Here is a 16,922-nt window from a genome sequence, read left to right on the forward strand (position 1 = left end):
ACCAGTTTATTTAAAATAAATGATGGGTACATTTCAAGATATTGCAACTCACTGAATATTTTCAGCTCAAAGACTCTATAGAGTAGAGCAAAAACGTATCCAGAGATAATTAACTGCTGTTTATAAGCAGGTGTGTGTGTTTTTTTTTTTTCCCATTCAGTTTTTTTTTTCCCAGAAATATACCAAAAACTTTACTAGAAATACAGAGAAAAAATAAAATAAAATGGTCTCAGAGGCTTCCCTTCCCTCCAGGATGGATGTACAGATAAACTGATGGAGCTCATCGGTCAGACGGGGCTGCTCCCTAATCCATTTCCTCCTCTTCCAGGAGCAAGGCATCCAGCTCCTCCAGCCGCTGCTGCAGCAGGGGTCCCACATCTGGGCCGGGGGCCAAGTTGGGAGTAAGGGTCCTGCCAGCAGCAGCTCGGACTCCACGAGATGGCCGCCGGGATCGAGGAAAGCTGCTGTCCCGAAACTCCATAGCCCGCCGCAGCTTCCTCTAGCTGGTCAATATCAGAGTCCCATTGAGCACCCGGGGTTCCTCAAAGATGGTCTCAAATGTCCTCCTGGTTGTAGGTGACTGATAATTCTTGTTGGTGTAAATTTCTTCCAAGCTGAACTCCTTCTTGTTCAACCTGATCGCTTGAGGCAGCCCCATTGGTGTAAGGTTTAGTTGAGGACGGGCCAGTGTCCTGCGTATTCTAAATCCAGAAACCTTTCCCACGGTCTTGGTCTCGGAGTCGGAAAGCACTTGGTCCTCTGAGACCCGTGGCTCCTTGTCCTTGGTTGAGCCCAACCTGAGTTCTGCAGGTTCAGAGAAGGAGGAAGTGGATACAGAGGACGAACAAGAGGGAAGACCTCTTTCCAGAGACAGGGTCGAGGGTGGGCGGGGCTCCAGCCATCTCCCCACCACCCACTGTGTGCCGTCGAGGCCATGGCCGGCTTGGGTGGTGTGGAGCAGGGGGCCAGCTGCAGGTATCTGAGCCAGGAGGCCCCAGGTCAGGGCAGGAGTGGCTTCGGCCCAGAGATGGCTTAGGAGGAGATGCTGGGGGATTGTGGGCTCACCACTGGCGGATAGCGGGGCGGGGACTGACAAAGGCAGTATCCTCAGCAGCCCTGGACTGCTCAGCCTCTGAGATGGCAATCTTCAACTCCAGCTTCATGGGGGGTGAAGGGAGTGGGGGCTGTGGGGCTCTGACGGGTGTGAGGAAGATGTCTGCAAAGCTCTCTAGTTTGGAGCGGACAGAACAGAAGAGGGGAGCCAAGCCCCAGGGACTGAGGTGAGGGCGTAAAAGGCTGGACGGCGGTGGGGTCGATGGGGCTTCCAGAACCGGATCTGGGGTTGGTGATGGGTTCTCCAGAGGGTCTGCAGGCAGGGCAGATGGCTGGAAGGGGGGTTCCAGGTCCCTGGACGGAGGCTTTGTCTGGTGAATCATCATCATGGACTCAGCTCTTCTCGCTGGGACGATGAAGTTGGGATCTTGTCCGCCAAGTCCTCAGCTGGGGGTCTGGGACTGACAATGTCTTCTAGCATCACTACCAGAGTAGGCTGGGGTACCCGGTCCACCTCTTGTGAAGGGTCTTCTTCTGGGCCAGAGGTTGTCTTTGATGGACACCTCAGGGTGGGAGAAGGCCGGTTGATGCGGCTCAAGGGCTCTCGGCATAAGTGCAGTGGATAGGCAGGCCTGGCCTGCGATGACCACATAGCCTGTTGGGGTGGCGAGGCAGGCAGCTGGTGGTGAACAGAATCCCAATGGTTGCTGCGGTGTGGTGGGGTGGAGGTCTCCTCTTGGGGCACCAGGGGGATCATATGGGCAGCCATGACACCTTCCAGCACCACAGCTAGGACCCACGGAAAGGCCTTTTCCAAGGGTGAAGGGACCACGGGGAGCTGTAGCCTCGGCCGTTTCGGACTTCTGGCTCCCCATAATGCTCGACTCAGGGGCTGGCTGCACAGACGCGGCTGGCCAGGAGGGCTGCAGTCCCCGGGCAAGTCCATGGGGGAAGCGGCGGCTCCAGGGAGTCTCTGGGGGATCCCAGGTTGCAGCTGCAGCCTCCCGCCGAACCCGGGTCTTCCTGCCCATTCAGTTTTAAGTATACTGTACTAGACCCTTAAATATAGCATCTTCCCCCATCTGTATGCCATAAAAATATACAAGATTGCCCTGACCGGTTTGGCTCAGTGGATAGAGCGTTGGCCTGCGAACTGAAAGGTCCCAGGTTCGATTCCGGTCAAGGGCATGTACCGTGGTTGCGGGCACATCCCCAGTGGGGGGTGTGCAGGAGGCAGCTGATCGATGTTTCTCTTTCATCGATGTTTCTGACTCTCTGTCCCACTCCCTTCCTCTCTGTAAAAAATCAATAAAATATATTAAAATATATATATATATATATATATACAAGATTATTACCAAAGTCATGGCATACTTTTACTGATGCTCCCCCCACAGAAAATTTGAATCCTAAAATTCAAGGAAAAGGCATATTGTAATGAACCTAAGGTCATTTTTAAATTGGTGATTAATTAGTGTCAGTAGTAAATACACAACTGGGTAGAAACCACATGATTAAGGCACACTTAGACCTACTCAGTTAGAAACCTTGGGACAAAGTTAAAACATGTGCATGTTGAAAAGAAGTTCTTCAAATGACTTAGAATGATAATGACCTAAGACCCAGTATTACTTGCAAAGCAAGCACATAAAAGAGAGTATAAATCAAAGAATAAAATAAAAGAATATAACAAACAAAATAAAAAGAAACATCACATGAAAATGAAAGTAATATGGCATAAAGTGACAAGATTACCAGACCCAAGTAAACCTGAGGAGAAAAAACATCAAATATGGTTTAAATCTAAAATTGGGCAGAACATTTATCTTGCAGTGAAAAATAATTGAGGTAAAAATTCCTGTCTGTATTCAACTTTTAGCCACCACCGTCTGCCACATTTTTGATGCTCAATACATATTTTCAGGGTAGACAAATGCTCTCTAACTAGTAAAGTCCAAGCACATTCACGCAGAAGTGGAGAAAGCACTGATCGTACTTGTGTCACTGTACCAGGTATACTCAGAGCCCATCTGCTGTACCAGATGCCTGGCAGCTCATGGGACAACAACGTGTGGGAGGCAAAGTGCATCTCTTTCCAAGAAGGCCACCAGGAAAGGGTCCAATGCAATTGTGCCAGGACTACTCCTAACCTCCATCAACAGCCTCACAATCTTAGTGTGTTCCCTGATGCAACCAAAAGCGCTACAAATGTGTGGAGGGATAATTAGACTGCAATTTACAATTTAAAATAATAAACAGCGCTTGAACATTTTTGATAAAAGTTAATTTGCATGATCTCCTTTAAGCAAACACTGTATTTGCTGTGTCTTCTTTTAAACATACTGACATCAATCATTTCTGTAAATATGTCAGTGTGCAATATTTCTGAATTTACCCCTAATTGTCAAGGGCTTAATGTGAGTAATGTATACAATTTTAAAAGCCTGTGGATTGGAGAATAAAAATCTAATGTCGAATTTCCTATTTCAGATGTCAATCTCTACCTTCAATTAACAGTATTATGGGGGGAAAAATGCAGACAGTTGCATTAGATTTAGCTTTATTTTCTTCAGATTATTATAAACCAATGTCATTATTACAAACTACTTTCTTTAATAATCAAATGTTTGTTATTTAATCCTAAAAAGTCTTATTTACATGTATATTTATTTCCCCTTTAACTTTGACTTTTTTGTTCTTTCCCTTCTGTACTTCCAGTCTCCTTTCTTCTCTCTTCCCTCTCCTCCTCTTCCTTCTTCCTCCCACCTCTCTCTCTCAAGAATGCAAACGTATGCACACACTCACACACACACATTCACATAGTCACAAGCACACAGTCATTAAGCCGCCATTAAATAGAACATATGAAGGTACTATCTATAATAATAAAAATGTAATATGCTAATTAGACTGAACATCCTTCCGGTCGTCCTTCTGGACGACCTTCAGAACAAAGCTGGGGCTGCAAGGGAAGCCCGGGTCCCGGGTGCCAGAGGGAAGCCAGTGCTGGCAGCCTGGGGAAGGAAGGATTACTCTTGCATAAATTTTGTGCATCAGGCCTCTAGTATTGTATAAGGTAGTACAATGAGTAAAAGGAAACCCTAAACATCCTAACAGCCCAATTAATAGTAGGGATTAGTGGTATGAATAATACTAAGGACATAGTACCTGCCAGGTCTCATATTAGTTTACTTGACTTATCTCACATTTGCTAAACAACTCCTGGTGTTTGTGTGCTGCCTTGAATGACAGCATGGATGGTCATTTTATTTTAGACAAACACAACAACACTGAAGCCCAATGAAGTTCAAAAATAGACCCAAGGCCACACACCTGGTAAATGACTCAGGTTGACAATAAATCCAAAATTTGTCAGACTTGGAAAGCCCACACTCATTCCCCTGACATGACTGCCTTTCTCTCTATAAAATAGTGCCATAACGTTTTTTGTTGTTTTTTTTCCGGACAAGAGGAGGAATGGCTGGCTTTGTCTAGATCTGGCATTACTTAAATATACCTCTCCACTGAGGACCCAAATTTACCTAATCATATCTAACTTACAAAAGTTGCCAGGACAGATTTTATAAGACAATAAAATATTAGAAAAAATTTTAAATGTGTTATCGTTATAAACCAAATTTATAAACAGGAGCAATTTAAGATTAATGCCTTGATTTCTCATAATAGAGAATGAGTCAAGTTATTGAAGTTAAATATATCTAATGTTTGTTCAAAAAGAAATACCTCTAGCCCATAAGACATTACTACACTGAAATTTTTTATCATACCAAATTTAATCAGCTAGTTATTAAATTAAAGTGATGTGAATGAAGGATAAATATTTTAATGATGAAACTTTATTTCTGAATGTGATAGAAAAAAGATGAAAAATATCTATAGTAAGATAGATGTAGATTTGTATCTCAAATTTGACATTAACACCTTGATCCTTGACAATGATGTAAACCAGTTTGAGGAAGTCTGCTTATTTGTAAACTTGGGGAGAATTCTTACAATCTTAATGTGTTTTGGTGTGAATTAAGTAGATGATATTTTAATGTACTAAGCATTCTGCTAGCTCCAAGTATCATTTATTGGTGTATACTATTTACAAAATTTATAATACATTATTAAATTAATGTTTTTATTAGTTACTCTGTTCAGAAGAAGGACTATTTGTTTGTTAGTAACATAGTTTTGGTTCTATAGACAGTCAAACTCATAGAAATGGTATAGTTCAAAAAATTCTGATTGGTCAAGCTTCTATTTCTGGGTAAGGTCCCAAAAGTTTGGACATCTGTGTATCTAACAACCAGTTCAACAACAAGTCTCTCTTCATTGTCCTCTCACTTCTTCACTTGGTGCTGTGCCTTCCAGCACAGGTTCATACATCCAGATGGCTCAGTGCCTGGCTTCCAACTTTTTTCCAGCAGAGTTTAAAGATTATATATATATATATATATATATATATATATTGCTCTCAGCTGGTTGGTTTTAGTTACTAAAGTGCTAGAAAAAACTAGATTATTTAAATTTGAATAGGCACCACTTAGGCAAATAGCTATTATGTGACTAGATCTGTCTTTTGTGATTTTTTTCTTTTCTTTTTTTTGTTTTTTAAAAGTATGGAATGCTTCACTTATTTGCGTGTCATCCTTGAGCAGGTGCCATGCTAATCTTCTCTGTATCGTTCCAATTTTAGTATATGTGTTGCCGAAGCGAGCACTCTTTTGTGATGTTTTTGAAAAAAGGGAAAAAATTTCTTCGTAGTGTCTCTCAAATCACACTGGAGTCTCTTCCTTGGGCAGTTCTCAATGTTGGCACTGTTAACTGAAGTAGGAAAAATAGTGCCATCCCCATCTAAAAGGATGGTTAATGCTATCTGCCAAATATCATTATTCCTGGAAACTCTCTGTGCAGCAAGAAGGTTTAGGAGTTCTCATTTAACACCAATGAAAGTCTAGTATCCCATCTACTATCAAGCAGTAAGCCGGAAGCAGGATAAATTTGGTTTTTGAGAGGTCATTGATTTTTATAGGTATTTGATAAATATTTCACAGTTTAGCTTACACAGTAGTAAAGTACTAAGAAATTTAAATAATGGTGTGAAACAAAATGAGAGATGCCAATCAACCATGTTGGCTTTTTAGTCAGTAGTGGCTTAAAAGAGGCAATTAGAGAAATATGCTATTTAGAGAGTTTATTCTAGTGAATATTGACCCATTGTTTCTCACAATGATGAAAATTATCTAAATTACATTTTAACTGAAACAATATCAGGTCTACTTGGTTAATTACATGAGCATTGAAGTATACAGATCTGAGTTCAAAGCATACAGACCTGAGTTCAAATATTGGCTCTTTCTCCTAATAATATATGACCTTAGCTTCATATAATCAAGGCTCAGTTCCTCACCAGTGAATTAGGGATGGTAATAATCAAAGTTGTTTTAATAATAAATAAATAAAAACCTATATTTAAAATAATGGTAATAATCAAAGAGTAAAAAAAGAGACATGCCAATGTCAAAACTTTTTTTACTCTGGAGTTAATTATTATTATGGATAAAAATCTGCTGATATCCATTCCCTCAACATTATTAGATATAATCTTATCTAATAAAAGAGAAACATGCAAATTGACCATAACCCCAACACCCTTCCCATTGGCTAATCAGCATATCCTTATGCAAATTACCTGCCAACCAAGTTGGTGGCCGGCAGCCAGGCACTGAAGTGAACAGGAGGCTTGCTTGCTCCAGTGATGGAGGAAGCCAAGGTTCCCCGCCTGCCACTGCTGGCCTCTGAGCTTGCACTCTAAGAAAACTATGTTGCAAGTATAGAAGCTAAACAAACTCCAGAAACCTGCTTTCAGCCAGCAGGGCTTTAGCCGGCAGGACTGCAACAGTGTTTCAATTATAGAACCCTAACAAACCCAGTACCTGCTTTCAGCAGCCGAGGTCTCAGAGCTGCAGCCGAGGTCTCAGAGCTGCAGTCGAGCCTTGGAATTAAAGCTGGCTCTCAGCTCCAGTGACAGCCATAGAAGGTAAATAAATCCCAGAACAAAAGAAAAAAGAAAAAAGGAGAGGTTGGGAGCTTTAGTCGCCCACCAGCCTGAAAACGGCCCTTAGCCCCTCATCCAGACTGGCCAGGCATCCCAGTGGGGACCCCATCCCTGAAGGAGGTGTGACCAGCTGCAAACAGCCATCATCCCCTCATCCAGGCTGGCCAGGCACCCCAGTGGGGAACCCCACCCTGAAGCAACAAGATGGCGGCTAATTTGCATACTGAAGGCGGGTGGCAGTGGGCAAGGCTATTGCCAGTCCAGGACCCAGACCTGTGACCCTGCCGGGCTGGGGGCAGTGCTTGAGGCTGTCCACAGTCCAGGACTCAGATCCGTGACCTGGGGGGGGGGGGGGGGGGGGCAGTGCTTGAGGCTGTCGGCGGTCTGGGACCCAGATCCATGTCCTGGTGGGCGGGGGGCAGTGCTTGATGCTTTCCATGGTCCCGGGACCCAGATCTGTGACCCTGCCGAGCGGGGGGCAGCACTTGAGGCTGTCCACGGTCCCGGGACCTGGATCCGTGACCCTTCCCGGCTGGGCAGCAGCTCGCACAGGGGCGGATCAGCCGGGGTTGGGCAGGGCAGGATGCCTGGCTTCCGCCCAGCACCAGTCACTCTGGGAAGGTGAGCAACTCAGAGAGCCTCTGGACAGGGGAGGCAGGCCGACGGAGGGCGGCCTGTACTCCCCACATGGCGGTGGTGACAGCTGTGAGCACGCCAAGCGGAGCTTGCAGGCTGAGTTGAAGTAGCGCCTGCAGGCCATCAGCACCCAGGAGTGGCTGCGCAAGATCCGCCTCCTGGCCCAGAAGGTGCAGGATCGCAGGGACAGCCACCGTGGCGGGCCAGACTGACATCCTCCTGGCCTCACCATGGGGGTTTGTGGAACTGCAAAGCCAGAGGCCTCTGGTGTGCACATCCCCCCCCACCCCCTGGCGTGCAAACATCCCCCAGCACATTGTCACCCTCTCACGCCTGCAACAGTTGCAAACAGAGGTGTGCACAAGTTCCTCCCGCCTCTCCACCACACTTCCATCAACCCAGCATGCCTAACACCCCCACAGGATGTGCACACATCCCCTCTGATGCGCTCACGTCCTTTGGAGAGCGTCTGGGTGTTCTGGGTGCTGAGGGTGGGCACTTGTGAGATGACAGTGAGAGGGCGGAGTGGTGATGCCCTGTTCCCACGGAGGCCAGTGCAGCTACGAGATCACCTCTGGGGAGTTAATGCAGGTGCTGAGGCAGGAGCAGGTGCAGATAGACACACCTGGTGGGCACGGGCGGCCCTCACTGAGGTGCCTTTGGTCAGATCAAGAGCCCAGAGGCAGAGAGGAATTCCGTCCTCTCAGTGAAACAGTGGGATAGTCGGGGCGACTGTAGAGGAGGAATGTGCACTTTGGGTGCCAGCATCCATGAGTGAAGGCTGCCCTGACTGAGCCTTGCTTGCTTGGGGCCTAGCTCACTCCTGCTGGGCAGCGGGTGACAGGACGTGCTTTTCTGAATTAATGAGAGAAAACGTTGATTCTCCTGCTGCCCACGAAGGTGGAAAGTGAAGTGGGGAGACATGTGGGGAATGAGCAAGGTTCCCTGTCTGGGGGTTCCAAATCTGCTATTGGTTTCTTTCAGCGCTGACTAGAGATATACAGGGTGTCCCCCCAAAATGTATACATACTTTGAATACCTACTAATTCCAATGGTTTTAAGCATAAGAAAGAAACAACAATGGAGCTGTTATCTGTTAAAAATGTGGGCACAAACATGTAGTTGGACATCCCCTGAGGGGTCTCAGATTCGAGAGGGTGAAGGCCAGACTGAGGGGCCCCTACCCCAGTGCACAAATTTCGTGCACCGGGCTACTAGTTGATATATAATATTGTATAATTTTAAGATGCACAATATGATCTTTGAAACATATATATTATAAAATGATAGCCACAGTAAAGTTAGTTAACACATCCTTCACTTCACATAATTACAATTTTTCTGTAGTTGCTGTTTAAAATTCTTACCATAATAAAAACATTAAAGCTCTACTCTCATAGCATCTTTCAAGTATATAGTACAGTATTGTTAACTATAGTCACCATCCTATATAATAATCCTATATAATAAAAGGCTAATAAGCAAACTGTCCCTAGGGAGTTTGACTGCCTTGGAGTTCAACTGCTCGCTGTGATGTGCACTGACCACCAGGGGTGGCGCGGAACGAAGGACCAGGGGGTAGTGTGGAATGCAGGAAAGCCCTGGCTGGCAGCCAGCAGCCAGGGGAAGGAAGGCCCTGGTCAGCAGCCAGAAGGAAGGCCCGGCCGGCAGCCAGAAGGCCCCAATCAACCCTGATGGCTGGCCAGGCCTAGGGACCCTACCCATGCATGAATTTCATGCATCGGGCCTCTAGTGCTATATATCAGAAGCTGAGGCTTGTTCATCTTATAACTGAAAGTTTATGCCCTTTGAGCAATATCTCCCCATTTCCTACCTCTCATCTACTAACAACAGAAACCACCATTCTACTCTCTGTTTCTAAAAGTTCAATGTTTTTAGATTCCACATATACCAGTAAGTTAGATCATACAATATTTTTTTTCTTTCTGACTAATTTTACTTTCAAAAATAAAGATAAGCCCTGCCACTGTGGCTCAGTGGTTGAACCAGGAGGTTCCAGTTTGATTCCAGGTCAGGGTACATGCCCGGGTTGCTGGTTCAATCCCCAGTAGGGGCTGTACAGGAGGTAGCCCATCAATCAGTGATTCTATCTCATAATTGATGCTTCTATCTCTCTCTTCCTCTCCCTTCATCTCTGAAATAAAAAAAATTAAATAAAGATAAATTTAAAAAGAGTATTTACATAAAATATAATATGCTGAGTCTTTACTCTTATAAAGTTCTGATTCAATTTTAAGAAAGTTAAATAGCTTGCTGGTGGTTAAATAGTGAATGGAACTGATTGCATAGTTAGGTATTTTCTTCATATTCTTCTAGTTCATTTTTCCCTGTCTCCCTCCTGCCTTCACTACCAGATTATTGTCCCCAAAATGAAAGGTAGGAAGGAAGAATGTAAAGACCAAACTGAAGACTATGTCATTTTTCTCCACTATATGAACTACTTTTGTTTGCCTTGGTTCTTTGTTCACTTTGTGGGTTTCTAATCCCATGTTCCCTCCAAAACAGACAAAATGTTTTATTGTGACAGTGATATTCCTCATGTACCCTTTAAAATAATTTTGAAAAACTTAATATTCCCTTTTATATTTTAGATGACTTCTATAATTTTCCATTATTAATGTGCAAAAGGTTATGATTCATACATATTGTAATTGATGACATGTTAAATATAAAATTAACATATTTCTTTTTAAAGTTGGATAATGGCATCATTAGACCCTGAGACAGTTATGTGGTGTTAAGCACTTTATTTTGGAGAAATCAGGAAAGCAGATGAGGGATTGGGGAAATGAGGTAGTTGGCAGAAGGAAACAATAAAGGGTGTGTTCATGAGTGGGTTACTGTTATGTGCAACAGCAGAACAACTGTTTCAGCTTCTTTTGAAATCATTTTGAGAGACTGACTGGTACATATAGTGTAATAACCCCCTTGAGGAGCAAGAAACATGGCTTATTTATCTACCTCCTTCCTGCAGTGTGAGAGGGTTCCTCCTGGAGACAGTGACTCCCAGTCTTGTCCCTGCCTTCCTAAGTTTGGCTCAAGCAAACTCCTATAGCCAGAGAAATCTCTAAGGCAGAGAGATGCAAATATGAGGCAAAAAAATATCAGTGTGCACAGGGCATACCCACCAAACAGCAGAAGACACTTGGGTGGTCCAAGAACTAAGGGTCTCATTGAATTCCCATTAAATTTTCAATAGATAAGTTATTTTTCTGATTACAAAAAGAATACTTTTAAAGTAAAATTTTAGTATTCAAACTATAACCAAAATTGGTATCAGTCCAGAAAGAGCAAAAATTTTTTTACTCTTCAATTAGTTGACATTCAATATTATTTTATACTAGATGCCCAGTGCACGAAATTTGTGCATGATGTGGGGGAGGTCCTCAGCCTAGCTTGCCCCCCCTCACAGTCGGGAGTCGTCACAGGATGTCCTAGTGATGGCTTAGGCCCGCTCCCCATGAGGAGTGGGCCTAAGCCACAGTCTGGCCTCCCTCTGCAGGAGGCAACCAGCTGATCAGGTATATAGATACATTCTGGAGGCAGCAGACTCCATGTTTTTTCTTTTTTTCTGTTGATCAGATTATTTATTCATTTGATTTTTAGATTCACTTGTTGATAGATATGTATTTGTTGTTCATAATTTTTATCTTTACCTTTTTCTTCTTCTTCCTCTTCTTAAAGGATACCTTTCAGCATTTCATGTAATACTGGTTTGGTGGTGATGAACTCCTTTAGCTTTTTCTTATCTGTGAAGCTCTTTATCTGACCTTCAATTCTGAATGATAGCTTTGCTGGATAAAGTAATCTTGGTTGTAAGTTCTTGGCATTCATCACTTTGAATATTTCTTGCCTCTCCCTTCTGGCCTGCATAGTTTTTGTTGAGAAATCAGCTGACAGTCGTATGGGTACTCCCTTGTAGGTAACTGACTGTTTTTCTCTTGCTGCTTTTAAGATTCTCTCTTTGTCTTTTGCTCTTAGCATTTTAATTATGATGTGTCTTGGTGTGGTCCTCTTTGGATTCCTTTTGTTTGGGGTTCTCTATGCTTCCTGGACTTGTAAGTCTATTTCTTTCACCAGGTAGGGGAAGTTTTCTGTCATTATTTCTTCAAATAGGTTTTCAATATCTTGCTCTCTCTCTTCTTCTGCCACCCCCATAATTAGGATGTTAGTACGCTTGAAGCTGTCCCAGAGGCTCCTTACACTATCTTCATATTTTTGGATTCTTTTTTCTTTTTGTTTTTCCAGTTGGGTGTTTTTTGCTTCTTCGTATTTCAAATCTTTGACTTGATTCTTGCAACCCTCTAGTCTGCTGTTGGAACTCTGTGTAATATTCTTTATTTCAGTCAGTGTATGTTTAATTTCTAGTTGGTCCTTTTGCATACCCAAAAAGGTCTCACTAGATTTATCAAGGGTCTCACTAAATTTATCGGCGGTTTCAAAAAATTCTTGAAAAACCTTATAACCATGGTTTTGAACTCTATATTCAGTAGTTTGCTTTCCTCCATTTCTGTCATCTGTGACCTGTTTCTTTGTCTCCACATTTTTATGCTTCCCTGTGTGGATAGAGTGGCTTTCTGTGCTAGGTGTCCTATAGGGCCCAGTGGCTCAACCTCCCCAATTACCTGAGGTGGACACTCTTGGTGCACCCCTTTGTGGGCTTTGTTCACAGTCTTGTTGTAGTTAAGCCTTGATTGTTGTAGGTATCCCTGGGAGGAATTGACATCCAGGCCAATTGGCTGTTAGAATAAGCTGTGTCTGTGGTGGGAGAACTTCTGTGCTGGAGACACCCTTCTGGGGCAAGACTTGCTTCAGTGGGGCTTTGGTGCTCACTGAGTCTTCCCCCTGAGTGTGTCTCTTATGGATCTGAGGAGTTGTAATCTGGATGGTCCCACTCTGACCACTGGGTACACTGGCTCTTGGATCTCTAAGGAGGTGCTAATTTAGCCTCTTCCTGAGGCTACCCAGCAGGAGCTATGAAGATATCTGCAGATTCCCCTTCCTTGTTTGGGGTTTGGAGGTGCCCAGATGAGGCCCAGCTGTGAAGCAATGCAAGCTGCTGTGGGGCCTTGGGCCTTCTTTTGGGTGTTCTGTGTCTCTCTGACCCAGCTGCAGTTTGTTAGGTAATTTCAGATTGCAAAGGGCCAGGCCATTCATATGCAAAAGCCTCTGCACACAGCTTGGGTGGGGCGGGGTCTCAGGGAATCAATAGGGTGAAGTAAACAGCTATGGCTGATCCTCAGCCCTGCCCTAAGAGGCCCCAGGTCTCATTGTCCCACAGTAATCGCTGCAAGCCCCTCTGAGAGAAAGCCGCCCTCGAGTTCCACCCACTGCCAGACAGTCCAGTTTCTCCCCGTATGAGTCTGGGTCCCCAGAGACTCGCCCGGAACTGGAGTTCAGAGAAGTTGGGAGCTTGTGACTCCCTCCCGATTGAAAAAGACGACCTCGTCCTCAGTTACCAGCCTTGCCGCGTGCGCCTCCGTACCTCTGCACTTTACTTCTGCACCTCCTCTGAGTTTCAGTATGCTTTTCTCTTTCCTTCTGGTTGTAGAATTTCCACTCAGCCAGCCTTCCTGTGGTTCTGGATGTTGTCCATTTTGTCTTATAGTTGTATTTTTGAAGTGGTTGTGCGAGGCAGCGATTTCAGGTGTTTACCTATGCTGCCACCTTGGTTTCTCTGACTCCTTCCTTATTTCTTTTCTCTGTGGTTGGAGAATAGGGGACTAAAAGGTGGAGACAGAAATGTGGCTGGGCCTGGGCTTTTGTAGGCAGTGGAAAGAGGGAGAGGGCTGGGGAAAGTCTAGACACATTTCCTTCTGTTGTCCTCCCTTCCTCCTGGCCCCTTCCTCTGTTTTTTCCTTCTCGTGGTGGATGTTCAGGCCTCTGACCGACCAGAGCCCAGCAACGGTGGTGTTCAGCTCCCTCACTTCTCAGCTGAACATACAGCTGCCTCACATTCCAAGTGGGGCTGCTGGGAATCCGCAGTTCCCGGCCTCTCCCCTCTCAGTTTCCTCCTTGGGTCTGTTGCAAAGTTCACTGAGACACCAAAGCAGCTCTGTCCTGGTAGTTCTGCACCGGCCCCCACCTGGGCCCCACCAGGCACTCTTCCTAAGTCTCTGGTCCCACAGTCCGCTCTTGGGGAGGGAAACCAGAGTCCATTCCCCCAGGCAGGTGGGGCAGGGGGGCTAGCTTGGAGAGCTGGAGGAAGATGGCTGAGTAACAGTAGGTATGAACAGGGCTCAGTCAGACTTCCTAAGCTCCCCATCATGGCTGAGGTCCCTTCCCGGCATCCAGTGCCCTCCTCCCCATCCCACCCCCAGGGGCGGGAGCAACTCTCCTGCAACACGCTGGTCCCTGCCAGCCAGGCAGGCGGCGGTGTAGGCAGTGTGGCCTAGGGTGCCAGGAGCTGCGAGCCTCCTCTCCCTGCCTGAAGTACAGGGTGGGGTTGGGTGCTTCAGGCAGGAAGAGGAGGCTCTCAGCTGTGGGGCTGGGACGGCGCTAGCAGGCTCCGCAGTCTGTGCACACCCACTCTGGCTCTAGGCCGCCGCAGGGGTAGCAGAGCAGCAGCACAGTGGCAGCACTGCAGCCCACAGTGAGGCCCCACACCCCTCGCAGCCACCCCTGGGTGCTGTGCATGGAGACATTGCTGAGCCACCATCCATCCCGGGACTTGTGGGGGCTGGGGTGGCCTCGTGCTTGGCCGCGGACCTGTCCCCACCCACCAATTGTTGGGAGCAGCCTCGGCCTCCGAGGCAGCTTGACATTAGCACTGGGCAGCCCAGCTGTGCCTGCGCTGGAGGCAGAAGTCCCCACCCCCATCCGCGCTCACCAGCTTCTGCCTGGACTTGACTCCGACACCATCACAGACCAATTAGCATATTACCTCTTTATTATATAGGATTAGTTTCAGGTGTACAGCATGGTGGTTAAATAATCACATAATTTATGAAGTGATTCCCCCCAATAATTCTAGTACCCACCTGTCACCATGCATAACTTTTACAATATTACTCACTATGAAACTTACACCCCTGTTACTACCAACTTGTGCTTAATCCTTTTTCAAATAGTTCCCCAAACCTCTTTCCTCTGACAACCATCATTCTGTTCTCTATAAGTATGTCTGTTTCTATTTTGTTTGTTCATCTATTTTGTTCTTTAGGTTACACATATAAGTGAAATGATATAGTATTTGTCGTTTTCTTCCTGACATTTTCATAGAACATAATACCCTTTAGGTCCATTCACGTTGTCACAAATGGTAAGTTTTCACTCTTTTGTATGGCCAAGTAATATTCCATTGTATGTATATGTACTACCTTTTCTTTACCCAATTGTCCATTGATGGGCACCTGGGTTGCTTCCATATCTTGGTGGCTTTTTAGGGACTGACTTCCTGTTGATGACTTGATTCCTAAAAACTTTTTCTTTGGTTTTCACTGCTCTCTTCCTCTGACTGACTCCTCGTCAACCTTCAAGCCTTTCTTCAGTGTCAACCATACAGGAAGTCTTCCCTGATGCCCCACTTGTATTAGACACCCTGTCCCCTTACAGCTCCTAATGTGAGAATACCTAGTAGCGTGAATCTTCTCCGCCACGGGTCCATGAGCTCCTGGGTTTAGCTATCTATGCGGACACAGTGCTGAGAACACATTGCATTCAGTATTTATTGGAGAAATTAGTGAATGGGTGAGTGGATGCTGAATAAATCAAAGCATATATGTAGCACATATTTTGCTTGCTTAGCTTTCATCTCATCACCTTTTTATATAAGGGCTATTAGAATTCAAATGAAGTGGCAGCAAGACCCATCTCCTTTGGTCTTAACTTGAAATTTATTCCAAAAATAATAAATAGTACAGAACTGTAGTTTTGTTTTTAGAAACCCCTATATATGGTTTTGCTTACATTCAAGAAAAAGAAAGAACAATGTATTATTCATGAGATTCAGCAGTTTTATAATTTTTGTTTTTTTGTTTGTTTTGTTTTTTCTGTCATGTTATGGCACTTGAATGAACTTATCAGATGTATTGGGGTGAAATATTTAGATTTGTTATCATTGATCAAAATCGCTTTGGAAGAAAGACACTATTTTGTTAAGAAGACTACTTTTGAAGCTATGTTTTTAGCTTGTATATGTGGAAGTTTATATCCAATCTAAAGCCAGAGTAGCTGCTTTTGTCTTTTAATATCATTAGTTTTCTCACAGTACTGTTGTTTCTTTAATAGTTGAAGAAACATTCCAAGAAATACTAAAACTGTGTTTGTAATAATTTCATGGAGTAGTTTTCAGAGCTACACATTTGTTCAAAAATAGCTAATGATGTTGGACTTCTTCCAGGCATCATATACATTTGGAATATTTATTTTTATTCAGTCAAACAATGTAAACACATGTCTTCTTTCTTAAGGAGGAAAAGATGTCTTAGTTTACCTCACGCATGGACTTAATAAACTCTCCAAAATAAAGTAGTGGAGGTTATTGCTTTTCACAGTTGTATCAGCCTCATTAGTTTCCCTACATAGCTTGAAATGTTTTCATGCCAAATTAAAAATGTAGGTCATTCAAAGGACTAGTGGTGCTATTTTAGCATGAAGTGATTTAAAACTTACGCATAGCCAAATATTTTATCTTATTCTGTTGCAAACCTCCTGTCACAATATTTATAATTTTATGTCACTTTTATGAAATCATATAATTTTATTGTTAGAAACGCATGCTTTACATGTTTACCAGATTATGGAGTTTTTAAGGAAGCAATTTTCAGTGTATGACAAAATACTAAGAATTTTTTCCCTTTAGTTTTATGGAATAATTTTCATAATTTTATGTGTTCCAAAAGTGTATTCCACAGAACACTACTTTTATTGTTTGTTATTATGGGCTATTTGAAGGAGATACAAATGGTCAAGTAAATTTAGGAAAGTAAATTTATCATCATTAACTGCTCCTGCTATTTTGTTTCAAAAATTCAAGTTTGTTATCTAATTATTAAAGATTTATACAGTTGTATACTTAAAAATCAAAAAGTATAAAAACGTATAAACTAAAAACTTTACTTATGCTTCTCCATACTCTCTTTCCTCTAATTCAGGTATTCACTGTCATTAAATACTGTCATTTTTATATATTGACAAACATGCACAC

At 44.0% G+C, this 16,922-nt stretch overlaps 1 non-coding gene and 1 pseudogene across 1 annotated transcript; both read right to left on the minus strand.

The window, feature by feature from the left end:
* Positions 1–168: 168 nt before the first annotated feature.
* LOC139016784 (proline-rich protein 14 pseudogene) lies at positions 169–1,999 on the minus strand (annotated as a pseudogene).
* A 3,673-nt stretch (positions 2,000–5,672) lies between these two features.
* Positions 5,673–5,779, minus strand: LOC139017173 (U6 spliceosomal RNA). Its single transcript, XR_011472824.1, has one exon. It is a non-coding gene; the product is annotated as a U6 spliceosomal RNA (small nuclear RNA).
* Between the last annotated feature and the right edge of the window lie 11,143 nt (positions 5,780–16,922).

This window comes from Myotis yumanensis, unplaced genomic scaffold, assembly GCF_028538775.1.
Source record: "Myotis yumanensis isolate MYYU_CA2020_CCGP unplaced genomic scaffold, mMyoYum1.0.hap1 SCAF_9, whole genome shotgun sequence".
Classification (NCBI taxonomy): Eukaryota; Metazoa; Chordata; class Mammalia; order Chiroptera; family Vespertilionidae; genus Myotis; species Myotis yumanensis.